The sequence below is a fragment of the Corapipo altera genome, unplaced genomic scaffold (genome assembly GCF_003945725.1).
Source record: "Corapipo altera isolate COAL_440 unplaced genomic scaffold, ASM394572v1 22, whole genome shotgun sequence".
NCBI classification, from domain to species: domain Eukaryota; kingdom Metazoa; phylum Chordata; class Aves; order Passeriformes; family Pipridae; genus Corapipo; species Corapipo altera.
Genome location: NW_020884886.1, coordinates 181,466 through 202,937, shown reverse-complemented (window position 1 = coordinate 202,937; position 21,472 = coordinate 181,466). Strand labels below are relative to the sequence as shown.

At 42.1% G+C, this 21,472-nt stretch overlaps 1 protein-coding gene across 2 annotated transcripts in view; it reads right to left on the bottom strand.

The window, feature by feature from the left end:
• The window catches only part of SH3BP2 (SH3 domain binding protein 2), a 36,234-nt gene extending 31,353 nt beyond the window's left edge, over positions 1-4,881 (bottom strand). The window contains exon 1 of one of the 2 annotated variants that reach the window (XM_027642974.1): positions 4,834-4,881. The gene's annotated coding sequence lies outside the window, so the exon portion shown is untranslated. Of the gene's footprint in view, positions 1-4,645; positions 4,721-4,833 lie in introns of those variants that run through there. The other variant, XM_027642977.1, reaches the window with a different exon arrangement.
• Positions 4,882-21,472: the final 16,591 nt, after the last annotated feature.

The following is a 21,472-nucleotide window of genomic DNA, read 5'->3' as shown; positions in this document are numbered from 1 at the left end:
ACATGGACCACTGCAGAGTTTCCATAAAGTGATCTTAAATCTATGTGCAGGTATTAAGTTTTGTAAATGTTCCATGAGAGAGTTAAAGCCATTTCCATGCTATAAAAGTCTCTGTAGGCACCTAAATCCATTTGGAATAATCAGGAATTACCACAGTCACCCTTAAGTGCTCACATACTACAACACACAGTAGTACCACCTACATAAATTAGAGTCAGTCAAACTATAAAGCACAGAACCCCAAATTTCTGTACTCCTGCCCTAACATATCTGAGGAAGTGGTCTACCATGATCAAAACAAATATCTTGTTTTTATAAGTTACAGTAGAATGGTTGCATTTAACTATGAAAACAGTGTTTACCAATTAAAAATCTAAGGATACAAAGCAAGTTTGAATTGGGAAGTTTCTTCTTTGACAAATTAACAGTTGAAGAGTAGGGCATGGTTGGAATTAAAGACATGCATTTTCTGGAAGACAGAACATATCTAATGATTCAAACATACCTTCTGTTCCATTAGGATGGAAGTGACTCTGATCATACATGATTAATGATGTAAAGTTTATCAGCTGATGCTATAACTTAAGAGTAAATAAAGCTTTAATCATAACCAGTTGAACAGTGAGAATTTTCAAACATCAAGAGGATGAAAACAGGCATTCCCTGGCCTTCTTGGAATTTTACCTTTGGCCTTTCCAGAAAGGTAAGATTGTAAGGAAGCAAAGATGTGCTTTTCCTATCTGAGGGCAACTATACACATGAAAATTAATCCAGCAACAAAATTCAGCGAGCAGCTATTCCAAAACTTAGCCAAAGACTTGCTTATCTCACACCAGCTGGATAGCTCAGCTCTTTACAACTGTTTTAGGAGACAGATCCGGAATGTCTGCTCTCCATGTAGCTTTGCCAGAAGTACTTTAGAGAGAGCCCTAACTACAGATTAGGTGTCCCTGAATTAGCCTGGTTGAACCAGCCTGTGACAGTGGCAGGAACACACAACTGGAATGCTTACAACAGGCATGCAAGCTGTTCTCTGTTCCTAAAAAACAGTTTACAGGAGCTGAAGCCATAAGCATTGCCAGGCTCTGACTTCTGAGCAATTGTAATTCCTTTTGTGCACTGTACATCATCTTTAAGTATCTTTCTGCCAAAGATATTCAGATATGCACAACTACTGCAATAACACCACCTTGGAAGAGATAAGAACTTGGTCATTACTGGAAATGAGCTGGCACACAAACAAAATAAATAGATTTCAGTCATGCTGGTAGGCTGGGACAGGGGGAGAACAACATTTAGGTTTGTTTCCATAGGAAGTCATGTTCCTGCATTCTCCCCTAACCATTGCCGTGTTCAAAATTAATCCCTTACCTCAGGAAAAATTGTTTTCAGATTCCTGTACGTGTTAGGTAAAATGTAGACTCTTCAACTCCCTTTCTTTTTAAGAAAAAAGAAATTCAACATAGGAGTGTATGGAGAAGAGGCAAGACTGAAAAAAAATCAGGTCTTGGAGAAATTCTGTGTAGTCAGCATATTGCTCTTAAAAAGCATAGTGTACTAAGAATTCTCTCATGTGCTCTAGTCTAGTCATCTAAAGCAAGCAAGCCAATGATACAATGTTTGTAATATACAACATGATAAATAATTATTTAATGTTTACAATGATACCCAGCCTAGTTATACTGATCAAAACTTCAGTGCCTTCAATTCTGCCCTCAATATATCACAAAAGGCATAACTCATTTAGTAATTTTAGCATAAAATAAGTAGTGTTGATAGAAGGAGGAGGTGGGTGTTGATTAACAAGAGACTTAGCAATGGTTCATTAATATTGGAGGAACAAACAGTGACATGTACACGTGATAACATCATAAGAAATACACATTCCATTTAGTACCACATTTACAGAAATGTATTGAGCCTCTCAGATTACCTTTGAGGCTGCCTTAAGTCCCTTTGATTTCTAGACTCCAAAACTCCCTTCCCAACACTGTTCCAGTACAGCACAGGTTCAAAAGCAATTGTGAAGCAATGTTATCAGGAAATGCCTTTGTGGAGTAAGTTTACCTTAAAAAAGAGGCCAGAGGAATGCTTAGCTACTCAAGAGAGGAGTAGCCATCTAAGAGATTATTTTCTCTCTCCCACCAGAAATCTCTATCAAAAGACAAAATGCATTGTGATAGAATCATTGTATCAACCAACACTTTTAAATCTAAGCAAAACCAATTTATTTTGGCAGTTCCCTGCTAACTGTTAGGAGTCCTCACCATTGCTTACAGAGCTATTCATCAGTGCTACTGAGAGTCTGAGCTTCTGTGAACTTTCCATCAAGGCCCGGTAGAAGTAGTAAGCCAAAATCCTGATCCTACAGTAACACAAACCAACAGTTTACAAATAGTAGGGTTACTTACATCTGTAAGTGCTTTTAAGATTAGGGCTTAAGCCAGAAACAATTAATGGACTCAATACTTGCAGGGCTGCACATTCCAAACAACTTATGAAACTGCTGGATAGTCTGACAAAAGCATAAGTTGCCCATTGTCTAACATCCCATGCCAAACAGAGTGGAAGACACAGCAACACTAAGGCAATGCTGTCATGTTAAAACACATACCCCTCCATTAGAGCAACAAATGTCCCAGCAACCTAAGGGCTGCGGGGCAAAGAGCAAACAGTGCAAACACCAGGGCTTGAGTGTCAGAGGCACTTTTCCTACAGTTAAAATGACAAATATTTATGTGCCTTTTGGTCATCCCTGTTTGTGTCTCACTGCTGTAAAGAACAAGTTAACAGTTCTTAACACATTTCCATTTCTACTCAGCATTAATTACCAAAGTGACTACCATGTTTGGTTTTCCATCAAAGGAGACTGCTTCATGTCCACTTAAGGAAGAAGGAAACTTTTCATGGTCCCTGTTTTGCTTTACTTGTAGGGTAATCAAATTTTCTAACGGCAATATTAGACTACAAGTCTGGTCTTCGAAGTACAGTGGGTTCATCTGCCTGCAGGAGCTTCCAGATTCACAGTCAACTGATCAGATTGGCCACAAACACAGGAATTCTCACTCAGACAGTCCTGCCTGAGATGTCTGCTGGAACTTATCTTGATGTATTCATTCTTACTGCTTTGGAAAGTTTAAACCCTTTCCAGAACTGTTATCTTCCCATTTCCCTCCTTTATAACTTAAAAAAAGGAAAAAAAAAGATCTTTACTTTCTGGACCTTTTAGTATGAAGTTTGTCATGCTTTGTGGAGAAGTTTGTGGAAAGCTGGGAGATTTTAAAACAAAAACATGACAAACAGGACACAGCATTTAACCCACCACTAAGCTGACCCAGACTGACTCCTCAATAATGGAATATTGGCAAGGTGCATCTATTAATCAGCTCTTCTGCAACAGCAAGATGGCTCCAAAATAACAGGAAGGGAAAGAAACGTGTTATGCCTAAAAGAAAAACAGCGAGTTAATTCTGCTTTTGTCTGAAGCATGAAAGAGATATATGAAGGAAACAAACTGCAGAGGCTCACACTCTACATTTCCTGTACAAATACAACAAAAATAAACAGAAGAGGTGTATAATTATTCAGATCTAAATTTGTTTCATAACCCCTTAGACACTAAACCTAAGAGCAGAGTGAAAGTGGAAATTTGCTTTTCACAGTAGGAAACATATCAATTTAATACAACTAATTTCCAAGAGGAAACTTTAAACCTCTCTATGCACAGCCAATCCGAGCACACAAACAGCAGGAGACTCTGACAAGTGCTCAGCAACACTGCTGCACCTGTAATGATGAAGTTAGACATTTTACAAGACCAGTTCAGTCCCACTACTGACCTGGACTCTTCTAGCATCAAGACTCAAGAAAAGAAGTCTTAGCGGGCAGGATGGTAGGATGGGAAACATTTATCTACCTTCTCAATTCATTTGGGATGGCAGCATCCAATTTGCACTGCTCACGTGCGGGATAAAAGCTGACAAATTAACTAAGCACACACCAGGTGTCCTTGCTCTCTACTGATACAAGAGGCACAGTACAGAGCTTGCACAGAGCCTACACCTGTAGATGAACGGGAACTACACACCGAGACTGAAGTGACAGACCCAAGTAAATTGGAGGGGACTTCCACGATTGAAGTAGGTGATAACACTAAAGAAAACGCTGTCACAAATGCATTTGTACTCCACGTTTCATCTCTAAAACGTCTTGCCTCATCCTTTAACATACATTTAGACTATCACTGGAAACATGCTACCAAATGACTCCCGAAGCTCACACCGCCAGCCCAAAGCCGCAGCTCAACATAAGTGGGAAATACAGCTACAGGAAAGCACCTACACCTTTTTTACGCCCCCTAAAGAGCCTTTCCTTCTCACACGGGTGGACTCTGGTCGGTGACCTGACCCCACCTCGCCTCCCACCTGCAGGCGACCAAAGCAGCACCGACCTGAACGCGTCAACCCACGGGACGGGGAGACACAAGGCGTCTTCCCGCTGTTCCCCTCACAGCAGCGGGAACAGCACCTTCCCCAGGGAAACCGGCCGCTCCCGGGCGGCAGCTCCGGGGCCGCCTTTCCCCGCCCGGCAGCGGGGCTCTCCGGGGGCGGCCGGCACGGCGGCTCCCGAGGCTCCCGTGACTCACCCGAGGAGTTTCCCGGCGCCCTCCGGCACCGCAGCGGCGGGAGGGGGGAAGGGTGGCGCGGACACGCGCGGGGCCGGGAGCGGGGACAGGGGCGCGAGTGGAGCGGGGCGGTGGCCGGAGAGTGGGAACGGGAACGCCTCCGCCCGGCCCCGCCGGGACAGGACGCCGTGAGGGGACAGGGCGCTTACCTCAGCCGCGGCTCGGCTCGGCTCAGCTCCGCGGGCAGCAGCAACAGCAGCCGCAACCGCCACACCAACTCCTCATCCCCGCTGCGCAGCCCCGCCGCGGTCAGTGTGCCCCGCGCCCGCCCCTTCCTTCACCTGCCGGGACGGGACCGCCCCCGCCTCCCTTGCCCGGCCCGCCAGCGGGACCTGCCGGCGGGACCTGCCGGCGGGACCTGCCGGCGGGAGGGACGGCACCGCCCTCACGGGGCGGCCGCGGGCCCGGGCGGGGAGCGGGCTGGGTCGGGGGTGCTGAGGGGGCTCTGCCGGGGTCCGGCCCGAATCAGCCACCGCTCGGCTCTGCCAGGGCTGTGTGTGCTGAACCCTCCCGTTGGCCACTGCCTCGGGTCTGTCCAGAGCCAGGATAGATTGTAAAAGACCTCTGAGATCCAACCTGTGACCGAGCACACCATTCAACTAGACCATGGTACTGAAGTGCCTCGTCCAGGCTTTCCTTAAACACCTCCAGGGGCGGTGACTCCACTACCTCCAGAAGTTGCATCCCCAGAGGACGTGACTTGGGGATCGGGTTTTATCCGACTGGCAGGAGGGTCTGACACAGGTGCCTGCCTGGAAGACACCAGGCACGGGGAGAAAGCAGGTTGTAACATATGGTGAGGATCCTTTGCAAGTGTCCTGTGTCCATCGGGAAGCAGGTGGAGGCATTGCCCCAAGTATCTTGTGTCCGTGGGGAAGCAGGTGGAGGCACTGACCCAGGCCTGGTGTGCTGCGAGGGTGGTCAGCTCAGGTCTGGGCAGGGCACAGCGCTCAGCCAGGCTCTGTGGACACAGGTGGGCTCTCAGTGCCCACTTTCTGGTACCAGGGGCATTGCAGGGGTAACCCGTGTCCAAAACAGCCCAGGGCCCTGCCAGCCGTGCTGACTCCAGGCTGGCCATGCACAGAGCCATGCGTTGCCTCTGCACTCAACTCTCATTTTATCCAGGTTTTCCCTGCACCCATGGTAGTGAGACCCCATCACTCTGCAGATTACCTGTACCCCCAAGAAATGTTACATGTTTGGAAAGGTATTTTTAAGTGCTCTAAAAGGTGACTTTTAAAATTTGATAAGATGAGGCTTACTTCATTCTCACACGTTAAATGTTGATTTGAGATACACTTTTCATTCAGTATTTCAGATTTTATTGGGCTTTTGTTTGTTTCTCCATTTGCCTTTTATTACTTCCTAGATGTTTTGGGGGTTTTGTTTTATTTTTTTTTATTGATATGAGTAGAATATTGAAAAATCAAAATGATGTTTAAAAATATAGATAAGAAAAATTATGAAAAAGCTATTTAAAAATGTTCAGCAACTTAGAATGCATTTTTGTACTTGTAAAAATGATCTACAGAGTAGCATTACTCCTGTGAGAGTACTGCTGTGAGACATACAAAGTGGTCAGTTTTAATACCATTTACTTTTTTAGCAAGAATGTAACTGAAAACAAGAACTTAATAAGGCAATATACCCCAAACACTGTATCATTCTGAGATTTATTTGAATAAAAAGCAGCATATTCCTTTGGTGCTTAGCCAACTAATACTTTAACTTAGTTTTGAAGCCCTTAACCTTTACCATGGTATCAGAGTAGTTCCTGTGGTCAGAAAATAAAGCGGTGCGATATTTCCTGTCAATGCCATTTATTGGTATTTTGCTTTGCCACTCACAGAAATCTGTAGCAAGAAGTAGCAAAGAGAATCCCTCTTCTGAATACAACAGAGAGGAGGCTTGGTCTGTGGAATGAATTCCTGTGTTTTAAGTAAAACAGAGACTGGCTGGAAATGTGGTTTGGTGCTGACCTTTGATTAATTTACAATGTAAATACAGAGCTATTAACACCTGCTATTGGATTTGAAGGAGTCTCTATGTAAAGAAAATAATAATTTCTTGGTACAAGTAAGGCATTGCACTGGCAGAACATAAGGAAAGTGAAGTTTCTTAAGCCTTCCCACAGTGTGTGTCTCAGTTGCAGCCAGCAGCAGCCTTTGCCCCAGACTCAGGTTTCTGTTGCACAAAGGCTGAGAGCTGTGTACAACCGTGGGCAGGCTGAGTAACACAAGTCCCATATAAAGACCACAAGCAGGAAAGCTGTTTGAATGCAGCTCTTCCACTGATTTAGGTGCAAGTTCTGTGTCAGAACATCATGACTTTGTTGGTGGAAATTACAGCATTTATTTTCCTGCCTGACTAAACCCAGAACTTTCAGTCTCCAGAGAAGACAGATCAGTGCATTAAGCACATTAAGCTGAAGCAGGTGTGGGGAACCTTCTCTTTGTTGGCTGAACATGCTCTGTGACTTCATTTTATAGGGTACAGCCCGTGATTAAAATTAGTGTGTATGTTATTACTGGATAGCAGAACACGTTAATGTGTGGTCTGCCAAATGTGTTGGAAAGGCATACTTGGTCTTTAGCAAGGAAAACGTTCCCCACGCCCAAACCAAAGGCTAAACTGACAAGCCCTGATACAAACTGTACTACAGGGTAACTGGCCCTCCTCCATCTCTCTTCTGAGTTGAATTTTGGTTTTGTACAAGATAAGCTTTCTGTGTGACCTAACTTTCATGCTGTGTTCCAGCTCAAGGGACTTGAACACTTGCTCATTCCTCCTGGAAAAGCCCTGCCCAGTACCTTTTAGGATCACACTTGTGTAACATCAGGAAAACATAGTTATTTTATGAGCTTGCTCTTTCTTGGTTGTCTCGAACTGATAAACTTGTTACTTGAATCTGAAGATTTTACCAGCTCGCAACTTTATTACACACTATTGAAGTTATAGAGTCATAGAATATCTTGAGTTGGAGGGGACCCACAAGGATCATCAAGTCCAACTCCTGGTTCTGCATAGGAAAAAGCAAAAGTCACACCATGTACCTGAGAGCATTGTCCAAACACTTTCTGAACTCTGCCAGGCTTGGTAGTCATTGAAGCTATCCTGTTACTTTTAATTACAATAATCTTCTGGAGTGAGGAAACATTCCAACTTCATTTCATCAATAAATATTATATTACCTTAATCTAAAAAATCCATGCTCTCTTCAAAGAGAATGGTCAGGCTAGTCAGGCTAGTCTGGCATAGTCTACTTTGTGGGAAAAAATTTCCATTTTATCCCATTTATCTGTACATCCTTAATTATTTTTTTTCCTTCAAATTGGTATATAACAAATCAGGTTGAAGATACTGTAGCTCTGCTGCTGCTGTCACCTGCATTCTTCTTAAATACAAAATTTGCATAAGCCTTGTTATGAAAGATAGTATGTGTTTTTTAGCTGAACTAGATTCCAAATCTAACAGACTTATAAAAATATTTATTTGTGATTTCATTAGCCACCTCACCCAGAATTCTGAGAAAGGCACTGTCCCTCACTGCCTTGAGGCTTTGCTTCCTCCTTCTTTGTTCTCTTTTTTGTTTTTAATGCGCTTGCGAAGCCTTGGTCTCTTTGTTATAATTGTCTTCGCATGCCTAAGTTAGCTGACACTTGGCAAGTCTCGTTTCCTGGCCTCGAGACATGGCTTACCTCTGGTGATCAGTCTTTCTTTCTGTTTCTTGCACAATCCCTGCTTATACCTGATTTCCCATTTGTGATGGCTCACTACACACTTTAAGCTCCAGCTGCTCCATAAGAGTTTCTTTCCTTGCTTCTTACACAGTCATGTGGCACAAGGAGTCACAAAGAGCCCCGTGTAAGCTGTCTGTCATTCAAATTGCAAACCTGGGGTGGGAGTAAGAGTAGGGTGCTTGCTTTTTTTGGTTTTGATTATTTGCAATCCTATCAATCACCCAGTAAAACATATGTAAAAACGTGCCCAGTCTCAAGGAACTAAAGCATTTGTATCAAATTTCAGGTGTTTGCATTCTGCTTGAAAAGCATCAGAGAACTCTATACCTACAAAAATACAGAAGTGACAATCAAAAGCTGGTGCTATGATACCAACAAGATTCCTGACTATGGGATTCAGGACTGGGTTACCCATTTAAATATGCAACACACCTGATGCTTTAAATATTCTCAGGTTTTCTATTCTATTGTTTACTCCAGAACCACAGCTAGTTTTTATTTTGCTTGCAGCTCTTTCTTTTAGCTGCTCTGCCATGGGAGTGCAGACCGAAAGCACGAGTCTGGCTCCAGAGACACTATCAAGGGGCCCTAATGGGGCCTCTCATTAACAGCACAGTACACATCAAAAATAACATTTGCTCCAAGAGGCACAAGGACTCTGATTGTTCTCCCCAAAAGGCACACATTAAAATGACAATATATTAGGTGCAGAGAGAGTATTTTTATTTCTTTGTTTGTTAGAAGTGCTAGAGAAACATGAAAAATATTTAAATTCCAAAGATAAAGAGATCTCAGAAAGAGCAAATGTTTTCATTAGCAATATTCTCTGTTGTGTTTCTAGGACTTTTACCAAGCCTTTGGTAAAAATAAAACCTCTGTCTTGGCTTTTTTTTGTTGTTGTTTTTTAATGCTGACAAATACTGCAATTAATTTGTTACATAACCTATTCCAGGGCTCAACTGTATCCCTGTAGAGACAGAACAGTCCATTATGGATCAAGGAAGTATGCCAGAAAAAGCAAGGCTTTGTGAAGGCGTTTTGCCTGTTTCTGTCACGCTTTCCGGCTGAAGCTTTAAGGAAATAAACTCACTAATACTTCGCCGATGTACTTGGCTGACAGCTGGTACATCCCTGCTTGTCTTCAGTATTACAGTGCTGTGGGTGTGCAGGGTGGGAGTAAAGTGATCTGTCTGCGGTCATTACCGTCGCTGGCAACACACATTATTCCATTTCTTTTTTGCTGTGCTGCATTTGCAATCAAATTGTATCATTCCTCTCCACAGAAAACAACAGTCTCTCCTGCCTGGCTCTTAGTGTGTTTGTGTTGAAGCAGCTGTAATTTGGGTTTGGCGTCATACGTTCTGTCGTGGGAGACTCAGGGATGTCCATTTGACTAACATGTTTTGCAGTTGTGTGAAATATCTAAAAAGAACAAGAACAGTGTTCGAAAAACAGGCCTTCATAAAAATTCCAAGAGAGTAATCTATCACCTACCTGGTCATCAAAGGAAATAACCACACTGTGGATATCTGAGATTTTCAGTCCTCATCATTATACTTATTAAGTGAGGAGAAGGCCATTATTGAGACTGGAAGAATGTATTTTCCTTAACTTGCCTGCTCTTATTAGTAGAAAGCATGAACTTTTCCCACATGACCTCATCTGCTAACCTGTGTTCTGGCAAGATAGGTGAGAAACATCAGTTTCCATCATATGTTCCAAAGGAATACTTCCTTAAAATTCAAAATGTAACCAGTTTCACACTAAGCATATAATTAGAATGACAGTAAACACCAAATTTTTAGTGACAGTGAAACACGTCTCCAGGTAAAGCTCTCTTTTTTTTCACTTTCGAAACGGCATGAACAAACTCTAACCTCAGCTGCAGGGGCAGAGAATCCCAAATGACACACTGCTAAACCTCCATCATACGATTCATGATTTGAGTGCTCTGTGCTGTGATCTCCTCCTACTCCTTCCAGTCTGTTACAGAAAACTGCCCGGTAACGGAAATCATCAGAAGAATTCCAGTCTGCTGCTAGTGAGTAACATCATCTTCATCTTGTCAAAGTGATATAACTTGCATGCTTGTGAAGTTTCCAGAAGGAAATTACTACTCACATAACTACAGCCTTTTTTATGATAGCTCACACTAAGCAAGACATAAAATCCAGCACATCAATACAAACTTTCAGAGCCCTTCAGCTCCAGACATTCTTACGAAGGCATGAGCACCAGAAAGTTTGGTGGCTAAGGGTTTCAGTATCATGTAGCAGGATGAAATCATCATCAGAAAAATGGGAAATTGGGCATCTCTCAGGAGCAGGGTTGATTGTGGGCACAACAAAAGGAGGAGCATCCCAGGGTTGAAGGCAGCAGCAGCAACAAAACCCTCGTGGTGTGAGGAAGCATGAAGCTCCTGACTATGTCTACCCAGTGGAGATAGCTGAAGTTGCTGGTGTGGGTGGTAAGTGTTGCTAGGGAAACCAGGGCAGTTTCCAGCTCTGCTCCCTAACAACAGGACACTGAGTCACCCTCATCCTGCCTTTCGACTTTGCTGGCATCCTTATGCCCTTTCTCAAATCTTTCCTCTTACGTGGGCTATGTTTGCCCTGTCTCTCCCATAGTTATCTTTAAATCCTTGTTAGCATGAAGACTATTAAACTCTCTGAACCACTGCTTTGAGCATCTTTCTGGCAGGAATCCTCACTGTAATCATCCTTTTGAACTGAGCAAAGCTGAGTAGATTTTTTATATCCTGCAAGGATGTAGAATCCATCACTGCATCCTTTAAAAACTGATGTATATGCAAATGCATATATAATAAATTTAAAAGGCTTAAGAGCACAGTAAAATAGGCCAGAACTGTTGTTTAAAAGCAACTCGCAAGAAGTATAAAAACCAACAGTAAATCCTTTTCCAAATGCATCAGGTGCAGGCAGCAAAACAGGGAATCAGTACTGTCAATATATGATTAAAGGTACCCTCAGAGAAGATAAGATCATAGCAGAGCATTACAGAAAAGCTGAGTAAATATCTTACTTGTCTAAAAGAGTTAGGGAGGTTTCCATGTAAGACCTTTTCACCAGGACAAGACTGTATTCTCAAAGGGGTTCCAAGTGTATGTACCTCAAATTACGGTATATAACCTTTTGCTTAAAAGCAGCATTTTATCTGAGAAGAGAAAGGTAATAAACGTGATTTGTGACTTTTTTCTTTAATTGTTAAAAAAATCAGGATCTACAGGTGTGGCATCTGGACCAGAGTGAATTAATAAAGACTGTAATAAAACAATTAGGAGAGGCAATACAGATAATGTGTTATGAAGGAGTCAGTACAGTTCTTAGAAAGAGAGCTTATATTTCACAAGCCAATCTGCTGGATTTCCTTATAGGAGTCACTAGGCATGTGAAAAGGGAGGTCCATGTTATCCAGCTTATTCGGATTTCTAAAACACCCTCAGTGCAGTTACTTGTCAAAGACTTTTTCAAGACACTGCCCACCGATGTAAAAAAAAATGGCTAAAAGATGGAAGAAAAAGAAGGCAGGATTTAAACAGAGAGTTTTCACTTTGAGGAAAGGCATTTTCCTTCCTTGGAAACTGGCATGGCAGTAAAGCTGTTGAGCATTTTCATAACCGATATAATAAAAGTACTGTAATGGAAAACTTACTGGAGAAGTGAGATGAAAAAATGTGCTGATATTGAGATAAATGCTGAGTGTGAGGAAGGACTTAATAATACTGAGCAACACAGCAAGCTCAAATACATTGAACATAATTGCAAAAATCTTCCTAACGTCATATAAAATGGGCCCTGAGCTGGTTATTACCATTGAGTAATGAACACTTGGGCTATCATGGTTCCAAAAAGCTGGTGGTTCGTACTTAGTGACAGTAAAACTGCAAACAGAACATTAGTGACTAATAGCAAGGGAACCAAGAACAAGCCTGGGAACAGCCTCATGGCATAGTATAAATCCATCAAGCTTCACCGCCTGGAAATTGTTTTTAGGGCAAGGTGGCCCACTGCAAAGAGGGCATAGACAAATGCCACAAAATGTGGTGATTCTGTGATTAGGCTGTAGATCTCCTTGCCTCAGGGTGCTGTGGATATTAAGAGTTCAGTCAGGTTTCAAGTGAGCCTGGGACAACCTAAAGTGGGAAAACCTAAAGCAGGAAAACCCATCATCGATTAAAAAAATACAACACTTCTCCCTCTAGAAAGTTCACCCCTTTTAAGGTTTTGGAGAAAAAAGTACTGGGCTAGATGGACCTTTCATATGACCAATAAAAACATTCTTACTTTATCATCACTGGTCTTAAAGTATTTTACATAAATTGTTTCCTTCTCATTGTGAGAGTGCTTCAGCTGATTTCCCTGTAGTCACCTGATGAACTGTACCAGTAGACTGGCTCTTAGCACCTGAGTTGTTATGTTGTATTTCATCAGGCTCAATCCATTGCCTGGTACATTCAGCATTAATTTTGCTGGGACTTCCTGTAAGATCCAAGGGAAGGTAAAAACTCTGCAGAGGTAGAACCTCTGAATTATTTTTTTTGGTACTTTTCTCCAATTCTTATGTAAAAATATCTGTGGATTTGATATAACTGGATTATTTTGACATAGCAATGCTATCAAGTGGAGAAAGATCAGAACTATGTAGAAAATTGCCTCGCCCTTCAGAAAGGTGGTGGAGAGGACAGCTATGTCTCAAAAGGGCACAGACAATGAAAAGGGAGCTGAAAGTTCCTTAGAAACCAAACCTAACGACCATAAGACCCAAAACAGTCTTGTGATTGTGTGACTGCTGTGGACATCTGTCCAACAACTGTGCCAAGAATTCAACTAATAAGCCAAAAACCCAGCCAGAAAGGAACAAAGGAGTGCTGTCTCCTTGGGGAAGCTGTCTGGTACCATGCAGTCTAACTCTGAAGAGCACATACTCTGGGAGAGATATAATACAGATTACTACAGACCCCAACACCCCTCTTTAGATTGAACAGTGTATTTGAAATGTAGCATTTTCAAGACAAGTTTGCACATCAAACTGTAACAGTCCTAATGAAAATATGTGATCCTTGAAATAAGTAAACAAGAGAGACATGAGTTGGTGTCTTCTGATTCACTACTTGAAGACAATTTTACAATTCATAAATGAACGTGATGCTTTACAAGAGACAAAGCTGTTTTAACAATAAATTCTATCCGTGCTCCTCATAACTAAATAAGTATAGGATGGATCACTCTAAGCAAGCACAACAGATGCTATGGAGTTACAGAACAGAGCTAATGGTAGGACCATGGGTTTTGAAACATTGAAATATGAAGTAGGAATACAGGAGGAATTACAGCAATCTGATCTTTGAAGCCTGTCAGTCAGCTCTGTTACAATATTTGTCTGCATATCAATAGCAATAATGATATGAATAAACAGTAGTCACGAAGAATACAGTTACTTGAACAACTGAAGATCTATAGGAAGACTTTTAGAAAACATGTGGGCTACCCAACCACTGGTAAAACAAGGTACCAAAAGTTTCAGTGCAGAATAAAATTGTCCTTGCCTGCAAGGTCTCATCCCTACTGCCAAAAAATCTGAAGGGTTTGAGCTGTTCTAATACCTAATTTATAAACAGTCATTGTTCATTTTGTTTCTCCATATTTTTTTAATAGTATTATTATTTCTGTTCCTGGTACAACTATAAGGAGGCTTGCTTTTTTTTACAAGCCTTCTATTTTTCAAAATCGAACCAACCACATATTTTCAGCATTACACGAATTTTCCTTCACCTTGCTTTACATCAGCAAGCTTATTTTCTTGCTGTTTGTAAAGCAATTTGAAATCTTCTCATGACAGATATAATATATCCAGGTAATTAGTCAGCCCCATTCATAGCTGAATCTTCTCCAGTGCATCAGGGTAGAGTTGTCTGGTGACATGTTGGACAGCTGAGAAAAAAAAGGCATTTCTCCTCTGTTTCTGCTCACACAAAACTCACTGATGCCACAAATTTCCAGTGATTTTCTCCTCTGGGAAAGTGGAGAAAATTTTGCCTTGATCAGAACTGACGTGTCTGCAGAAGTTTCTGATGTGAACAGACTGGTGCCCGAGAAAGTCTTTGCAATATCCTCTCTTATTGGAAAACAACTCTTTACATTAGGAATAAAGGACAGCAAAACTGAGGTGACAGAAGCTGTAATTTATAAGAGCCAATCATACAGTGTTGCAGCTCCTTGCTCACATAATATTGTCTCCTTCACTTCAGGCCATGCTGTACATCTCTGAGTACGCTGAGACTCTCCCCTCCCTGTCCCTAACGTGCATCAACTACTTGAAGAGACTACAGGTCTCAGTGATGTGAAGGACAGAAATCTGCTGGTACATTCTGCTTCTACAGATAGAGCATCTGAGCCTAGGACATATCCTGCACAGGTTAAAAATAAACCACACAAAATATTGCTACTGCAGCTACATTTTGACACGCAATCTAGAAACGTTATCATTTGAAACAAACTAAGCACAACGTCAGGCTTGGACATAACAATTATTTTAACATATCCAACTCCTGTATCGAACACATCAAGCAAGATTCAGCTACAGACAAAGATACAGAAATTTAAATGTGAGGTAGCTGGGTAATGTTCCTTTGTAGCCAGTGGAGTTCTAGGCCTTGATTATGGCTTTTCTGTTGCACACATAAGTGGATAATGTTATTTGAGATGTTCTGCTGTATCAGTGACATCTGCACAGGGAGAGCAGCTGTGACACAGGCCCTGCACCCCAGGAGCAGCAGCCAGGGGCCAGGTGAGGTACCCAAGGCATCAGACCAGCCACAATGTGCCTCTCTTGGGGCAAAAGCGTTCTGTCTCTGCTCAGTGTTTCAAAAGGGCTGCTGAGCTTATCCAAATGCACCTCTTTATTCTTCATCAAATTACTAAGGTACATTCCCTAGATTTCCATTGGTTACGAAAGAAGCTTTATTTGCAAATAAGGTATCTCCTCTTAGCTTCCTCAATTAGGGTGTATTAATCTGACTCCTGCTCAATGGGCTTATTCAGATGCTTAACAATTTGCATTTTTTGCCATTTGAGATGCCTTAAGGTATCCTGAGCTTTCCCACGGTGCTTCCAGGTATGACATAGGAGCTACACAAGGCACCCATGTCCTTGGAGCTGCAGCTGGAGGCATGGCCCTACTGCTGAGAGCACCTCAAATGGCACTTGGCATTCATCCTTAGGCAACCAGAACTTCCATATGTCCACATGCTCTCTCTTTATCTTTTTCCCTCTACTAAAAGTCAGTGTACTTGATTTAAGAGAACCACATCAAGCCTAGGTTCAGCTACTGTCACTTCCTCCCCTTCCTTTTATTTCTGTGGCCTGTGCAAAAGGCCCCTCCTCTGCATCCTCCACTGCCACAGTGGTCGAGAGACAAAGGTGAAGGCCACGTTCTCAGGCTCTAACAGGCTCATGCAAACCCACACCCTGACCTCAAGGCTTTCTGGACAGCAAAGACTTGGCTTGCCCTGCACTGAAGACATCTTCAGCTTGTCATGGGATCAGTCAGTACACCAGCAGCACCCTGAGGCAGCTCACTCACATGAATATACTAAACATTCTAAATTCCTTGAACTCAAATGGGCACTGCTTATCACTGAAATGTTTTTTTCCCCATAGCTAAAACCTCCACACAGGCACAGGTGGTCTCAGCAAACAGTGGCTGAGCCCTTGTGTCTTCTGGGTTGCTGGTAGCTCAGGTCCTGCTATGTGTGGGCATCCTTTTCCTAAGTGGATTGTTTTGTAGTCTGCCAAAGACAGGTTTTCATAACAGGTTGCCATGCGGTGGGCGAATGGTAGTATATGACAGAAATCTGTTAAAAGAAGTTGGGAGTGAAGTTAAGATACCAAAAAGAAATTTTAGATGTGCATTAAGAAGAAAATAAACCCTAGCTATCCTAGAAGGCCCATTAGTCAAAGGAAATTATAAATCTCTCGATAACGATTCAGAAAATGCAGAAGTACTTACGGGTTTTAGTTTATACTTGGAGGAAGGAATATGATGTACCCACATCACATGAAAATGATGAACTGTAGTCAAGTTACCAAATAAGTCAGATGATGGTAAGATGCATTCCTTGGGATAAACACTGCTACATCAACCAAACTGCGTTATTTGCACCCAGGAACTGCAAAAAAGCAGGCTGTGGAGTTCCTCTGGCCTACTGATACTTCTTGATATATTTTGGCATTAACAACATCAAATGCAATTAGTGTGAAATTCCAAAAGACTGGAAGTGTGTGACTACTGTGCCGATATTGAAAACATGCAAACACATTGTGGGGGAGATCTGTGCAAGAAAAGATTTAACTCTGCCAATCTCAGGTAAAATAGTGGCAAAACTGATAAAGAATTCAGTGAAAGCACAGGTATGTGTTCAGTGTTTCAACCTTTACAGCCTGATACATATTTGGCAGTACAAAATACAAAAAACCCAACCAGTGCACAGATCCAGAACCAGCTGAAACATTTCAACAAGTCCTCAGTGGGGTTCCTCATGGAATGGTGTGTTACTAGCAGGGTTTTATGCTGGACTAACACTGCCAAATATTTCCATCATTGATGTGGAATTAAAAAGAAAATAACCACAGGTAAGTCTGCAGATGACACAAAGATGGAGTCCTAAATGAAGATGAGCCCAAGATATTTTTATTTGTGGAAGACTAATACATACAGAATGGAACAAACTAGTCAAGGAAGCAAATTATCCTTGATATTAGGAGATTAAGACCAGTGGCCTTTCTGGTAATGATGCCTCTGGTAAGCACAAAATATGCTACACTTCACTAGCACCAATTATCTTTTAAACAAATACAAGTTTTGCTTACACACCGACATTTACATTGAACATTTGCACAGCACTACAGCTGTGATTGAAAACCCAGAGTAACTTCCCTAAAACATGTTTTCTTATCTGCACTCCAATATTTGTTATGCTTTGTGTGGCACTCAAGGCCTTGATAAATTTCTCTGAGAATTTCCTTGCCTAAATCTAATCCTGTTATCACCTCTCAGGCAATTTGCTACGAATTGCTAGAGATTTCTCTAAACCAGATTAGGTGTCATGGAAACGAGGCTTTGGCACCAGCACATCCTTTTCACCACCATATCTGACACTAATGCTTCCATCTGGTGAGCAGTCTGCTAAGTCAGCACAGTCATACAGCATCCTGACTCCTGGTGAGGGTCCTGCACCAGGCAAATAAACAGCTAAAACGACACATCCACTATTTCCTGCAGAGGCATCCTTTCTCCCAGATGGCAGATGGACACCCTTTTCTTTGAGGGCTGTTGTACAGACTGAGTTTCTCCACCACTGCACCTTTAGGTTTCAGGTTTTTCATACAGATTTTATATACTTTATTCTTTTCCCCAGGCCTTCCTATGCCTTTTCATTCCGGTGCCCCATAATCTGTTTCTAAATTGTATTTTATGGTTTTTAAATGACAGCTAGAAGTCAAAAGAAGAATTATTCATAAGTAGTCAGCTGTTACATAATAGATCTTGGCTTTGATGAACAGCATTGCATTTTTTTTATGTTTTACATCCATGAGAAGATAACCCACTTAGAAATATCTTTCTTTAGCCCACTTTATAGTCTGCTTTGTATGCTGCTGTGTAGATTGTTTAATCTTTCCACTGGAGTATATGTTTGCCAACACTGAGAGTTACATTAGAAATAATAAAAAAAATATTCTTTTATGCTGGTATTGCAAACTAAAAGCCATCTCACAGCAGCTTTTAGGAATTTTAATATTAAAAGTCATCAAATACATGTGATCTCGATCATCTAGGGCAGGAAATACAAACTCTATCAGTAAATAACATGTGGAAAATTTAGCCTTTTTCACTAGTGTACCCTACACAAGGGGTCTCCAGGACATATAAGGATATGAGTTAGCAATGGCATGTGCAAGCAGTAAGAGTGCTACAAAGTGATTTGATGTGCAGCATGGAGAATATATTTACACAATGTGCTACTGTGTAGAAATATCAGAGCTGGCTCTGAACAAACTGGCTCAGAACAAATTGGCTGAGAAAGCAGATGCAGAGTGATTGCATTAGTATTGCTTTCCATCTGGGTTAATTAGTCCAGCTAAAAGACAGGTTAAATCAGCTGGTACAGAGCTCTACAACTCTTCACATGAGTTTGCTCCTCAGCTTGCTCTCTGGGAGCCAGCTCTGATTATGCTGTTTGAAAACCTGTTTTGCCACAGAAGCCTACATTTGCTGCTGCCCAGCAAGTCTCAATGAAGTACAGTGAGCATAAAGATAAATCCTTTTACTGGAGGGAATGCAGTATGGAGGCTTTGGTCCCTGCTGCAGGAGGATGGTACATTTTACATGCAGTATCATACAATAAAGTGCATGGAGAATCCCACGGGCAGAAACTGCAATCTGAGCATCCAGCACCTTCTCTCAGGAGCATCTGTACAACAGGGGTTTATGTCATCCCAGACACACAAAAACCCACTTGAACCTGGATTTCCCACAGTGTCACTGGGAACATCAGCACTACTGGAACAGAAGATACTGGAAAAAAGATATCTGATGTCAGAGGATTTACATCCTACAAGGAAGAAGCTGTGTCCCAGTAACACAGTGTTGCCCAAGGCCAGATGTGTTCTGGGACACGTTCCTATTGGCTACTGTGAGCAGTTTATGCACTCCCAGAGCTGTGAACTTATTCCTGGCCTCCTGCTCACCATCAGAGCTGTGCTGAGCCTGCCAGTGAAAGTATTTCCCTACAATCTGGCATTGGGCAATGCTTTACCTCAGGCTGACATTTCCAATCTTGCAATACTGCCTAGACTGTCCTTGAAAGCTGAGAACTGTTTCACAGGGACACCTGGGGTTCAGGTGAGGTTTGTCTTCACCTTGCCACATGCCACACAGCTTCCTCATTGCCATTAACCACTGGGAGATGCTACTGCTTCTGCCAACTTCCACAGCACCAGCCTTCAAACTGGCCTGTGCAGTGCCTTTGGACAACATTCTCCTACCCTCTGAGTATTTCAGACCAGCATAAGGAAAGCTGAAAACTTGCTTGGGGTGCTCTGGTGTTAAGGATCACCACTTCTTTAAAATTAAAATAAAGATTAGGAAGCTACTTGAAACTACCCTTGTCTCCAAAGAGATCAAGTAAAAATATGTACTTAAAACATTTGCATCAGACAACAAAATTAGAAAACGCTGGTAAAACATTTGTGAAGAAACAGAAAAAAAAAAGAGTTCAATAAACAACAAAAACCTCTTTCTGTATCTACTCAATTGCTTGTGCACATTCCTCGACCCCCATGGTGGGAACTCTGCTGTCCTTTACATTTCATATTGAAGGATGCATTCCTTGGAGCAAACCACGAAAAACAGGACATGTTACAATCGGTGTGTTGCACAGACTTTTTCACAAGAACCCTTCCCATGCAATTAATCTGTGCAAAACTTCAATTCTAATCTGTTTTGAGAGGTATTTTGACATGGCTTCTACAAGCCTGTCAGCAGCATTGCCCTGGAGGTGCAAGGCTGACTTTGGCAGAGGTGCTGTCTCCTGCCAGCAGCCGTGACAGCGCTGTGACATGTTTCCCCATCTGGTGGCAGGACACGCAGGGAAGGGAGTGGAAGGGGCTAAACCCACTTCTTTCAACAGAAAAATTAAAGACTTCCCACTCGTATCCCTTTCCCAGCACCGCATACCACCACTTCCATAAGTAATTCTGTACCTATGTTTGCCTAATGTTTATGAATTAGCTTTATCCACAGAAACTTAGATTTTATACCTATTTGTAACTTGAGAAATGATACAAATATATAAATGGAATTGAAGTGCCTGCTAATTGTTGGATTTATTTTGCTGAGATCAGATTAAATGGTAGTCTGATGTTCTGAAATGATAATGAATAGAGGAAATGGACTCCCCAAATCTGTCTTTGAGGGGTTTTGCAAGAACCCACTGTGTGCAGGGATCTCTGATTTCACCCAGAAGAGAACATTACAGATAAAGCACAAAGATACATGTCTATCAAGAAGAAATAATTCAGCCCTTGGAATTTTGAAAGTTTTCTGTCTGCTGAAAATGCCACAAAATAAGATCATTGAGGTCAGGACATACTCTCACCACTGAGATAAGCAGTTGTAAATCTGTGTTTTCTAATGAGACTGGAGATAACCTAGTTGCTATACCAAGAAAAGTGCACATCCCTTGCATGTAAGTGTCTGCCTTGACAGAAACCATTGATTATTTCTATCACTTCTGCCTTTCCTGTCTGCTGCAACTGCCAGTGGAATGAGTTCCCACGGCAGAGAGCTGCCACCCTGACCCATGCGTGCTATCTGGTGACACCAGCAGTGTGCTGAGGTGTGACACAGCCAGCTCACATCCTGGAGAGCTGTAACCCAGCTGTAACCAAGATCCCTCGGAAATCAAAAGACAGAAAATCTGAGCAATGGCATGAGGAAAAGTGGTAGGAGAGAATTCAGAACTAAATGTTGGTGACCAAGCATGACTAACTCACCTGATGACTGGGTATGAAAGACATTTACAGGATGTTAAGAACCATATATTGACCACACAAGTTAGGTGTCCAAAGTAACCAGACTGCATGAACATTAACCTTTCCTGAAAAGACCAGAATTATGATCACAAGATAGGGGAAATTTACTTAGTCTACTGCAAACTATCTAAAAACCAAGACATTGGGAAATGCTTTAAACAGAGTTAGAGGGGTAAAAAAAAAGTGAAGCAGTCTGGAGACAAACTGATCTTCATTGTAGCTACTTAGGGCCAGGGACTGAGTAGCTTTAGAGACTGAATTATCCTCAACTCTTAACAAATGATCCCTTCGGGTTATGCTTCAAGAACATCAGCTGGGCAGTATTTCAGTATGTGCTCTGTGGGCAGAGGCTTTGATGTCCAGACTGTCAATCCAATTCTTTTCAGAAGGTACTGCTATCATTAGGAAAAAATGTTAAGGAAAAAAAAAAACAACCT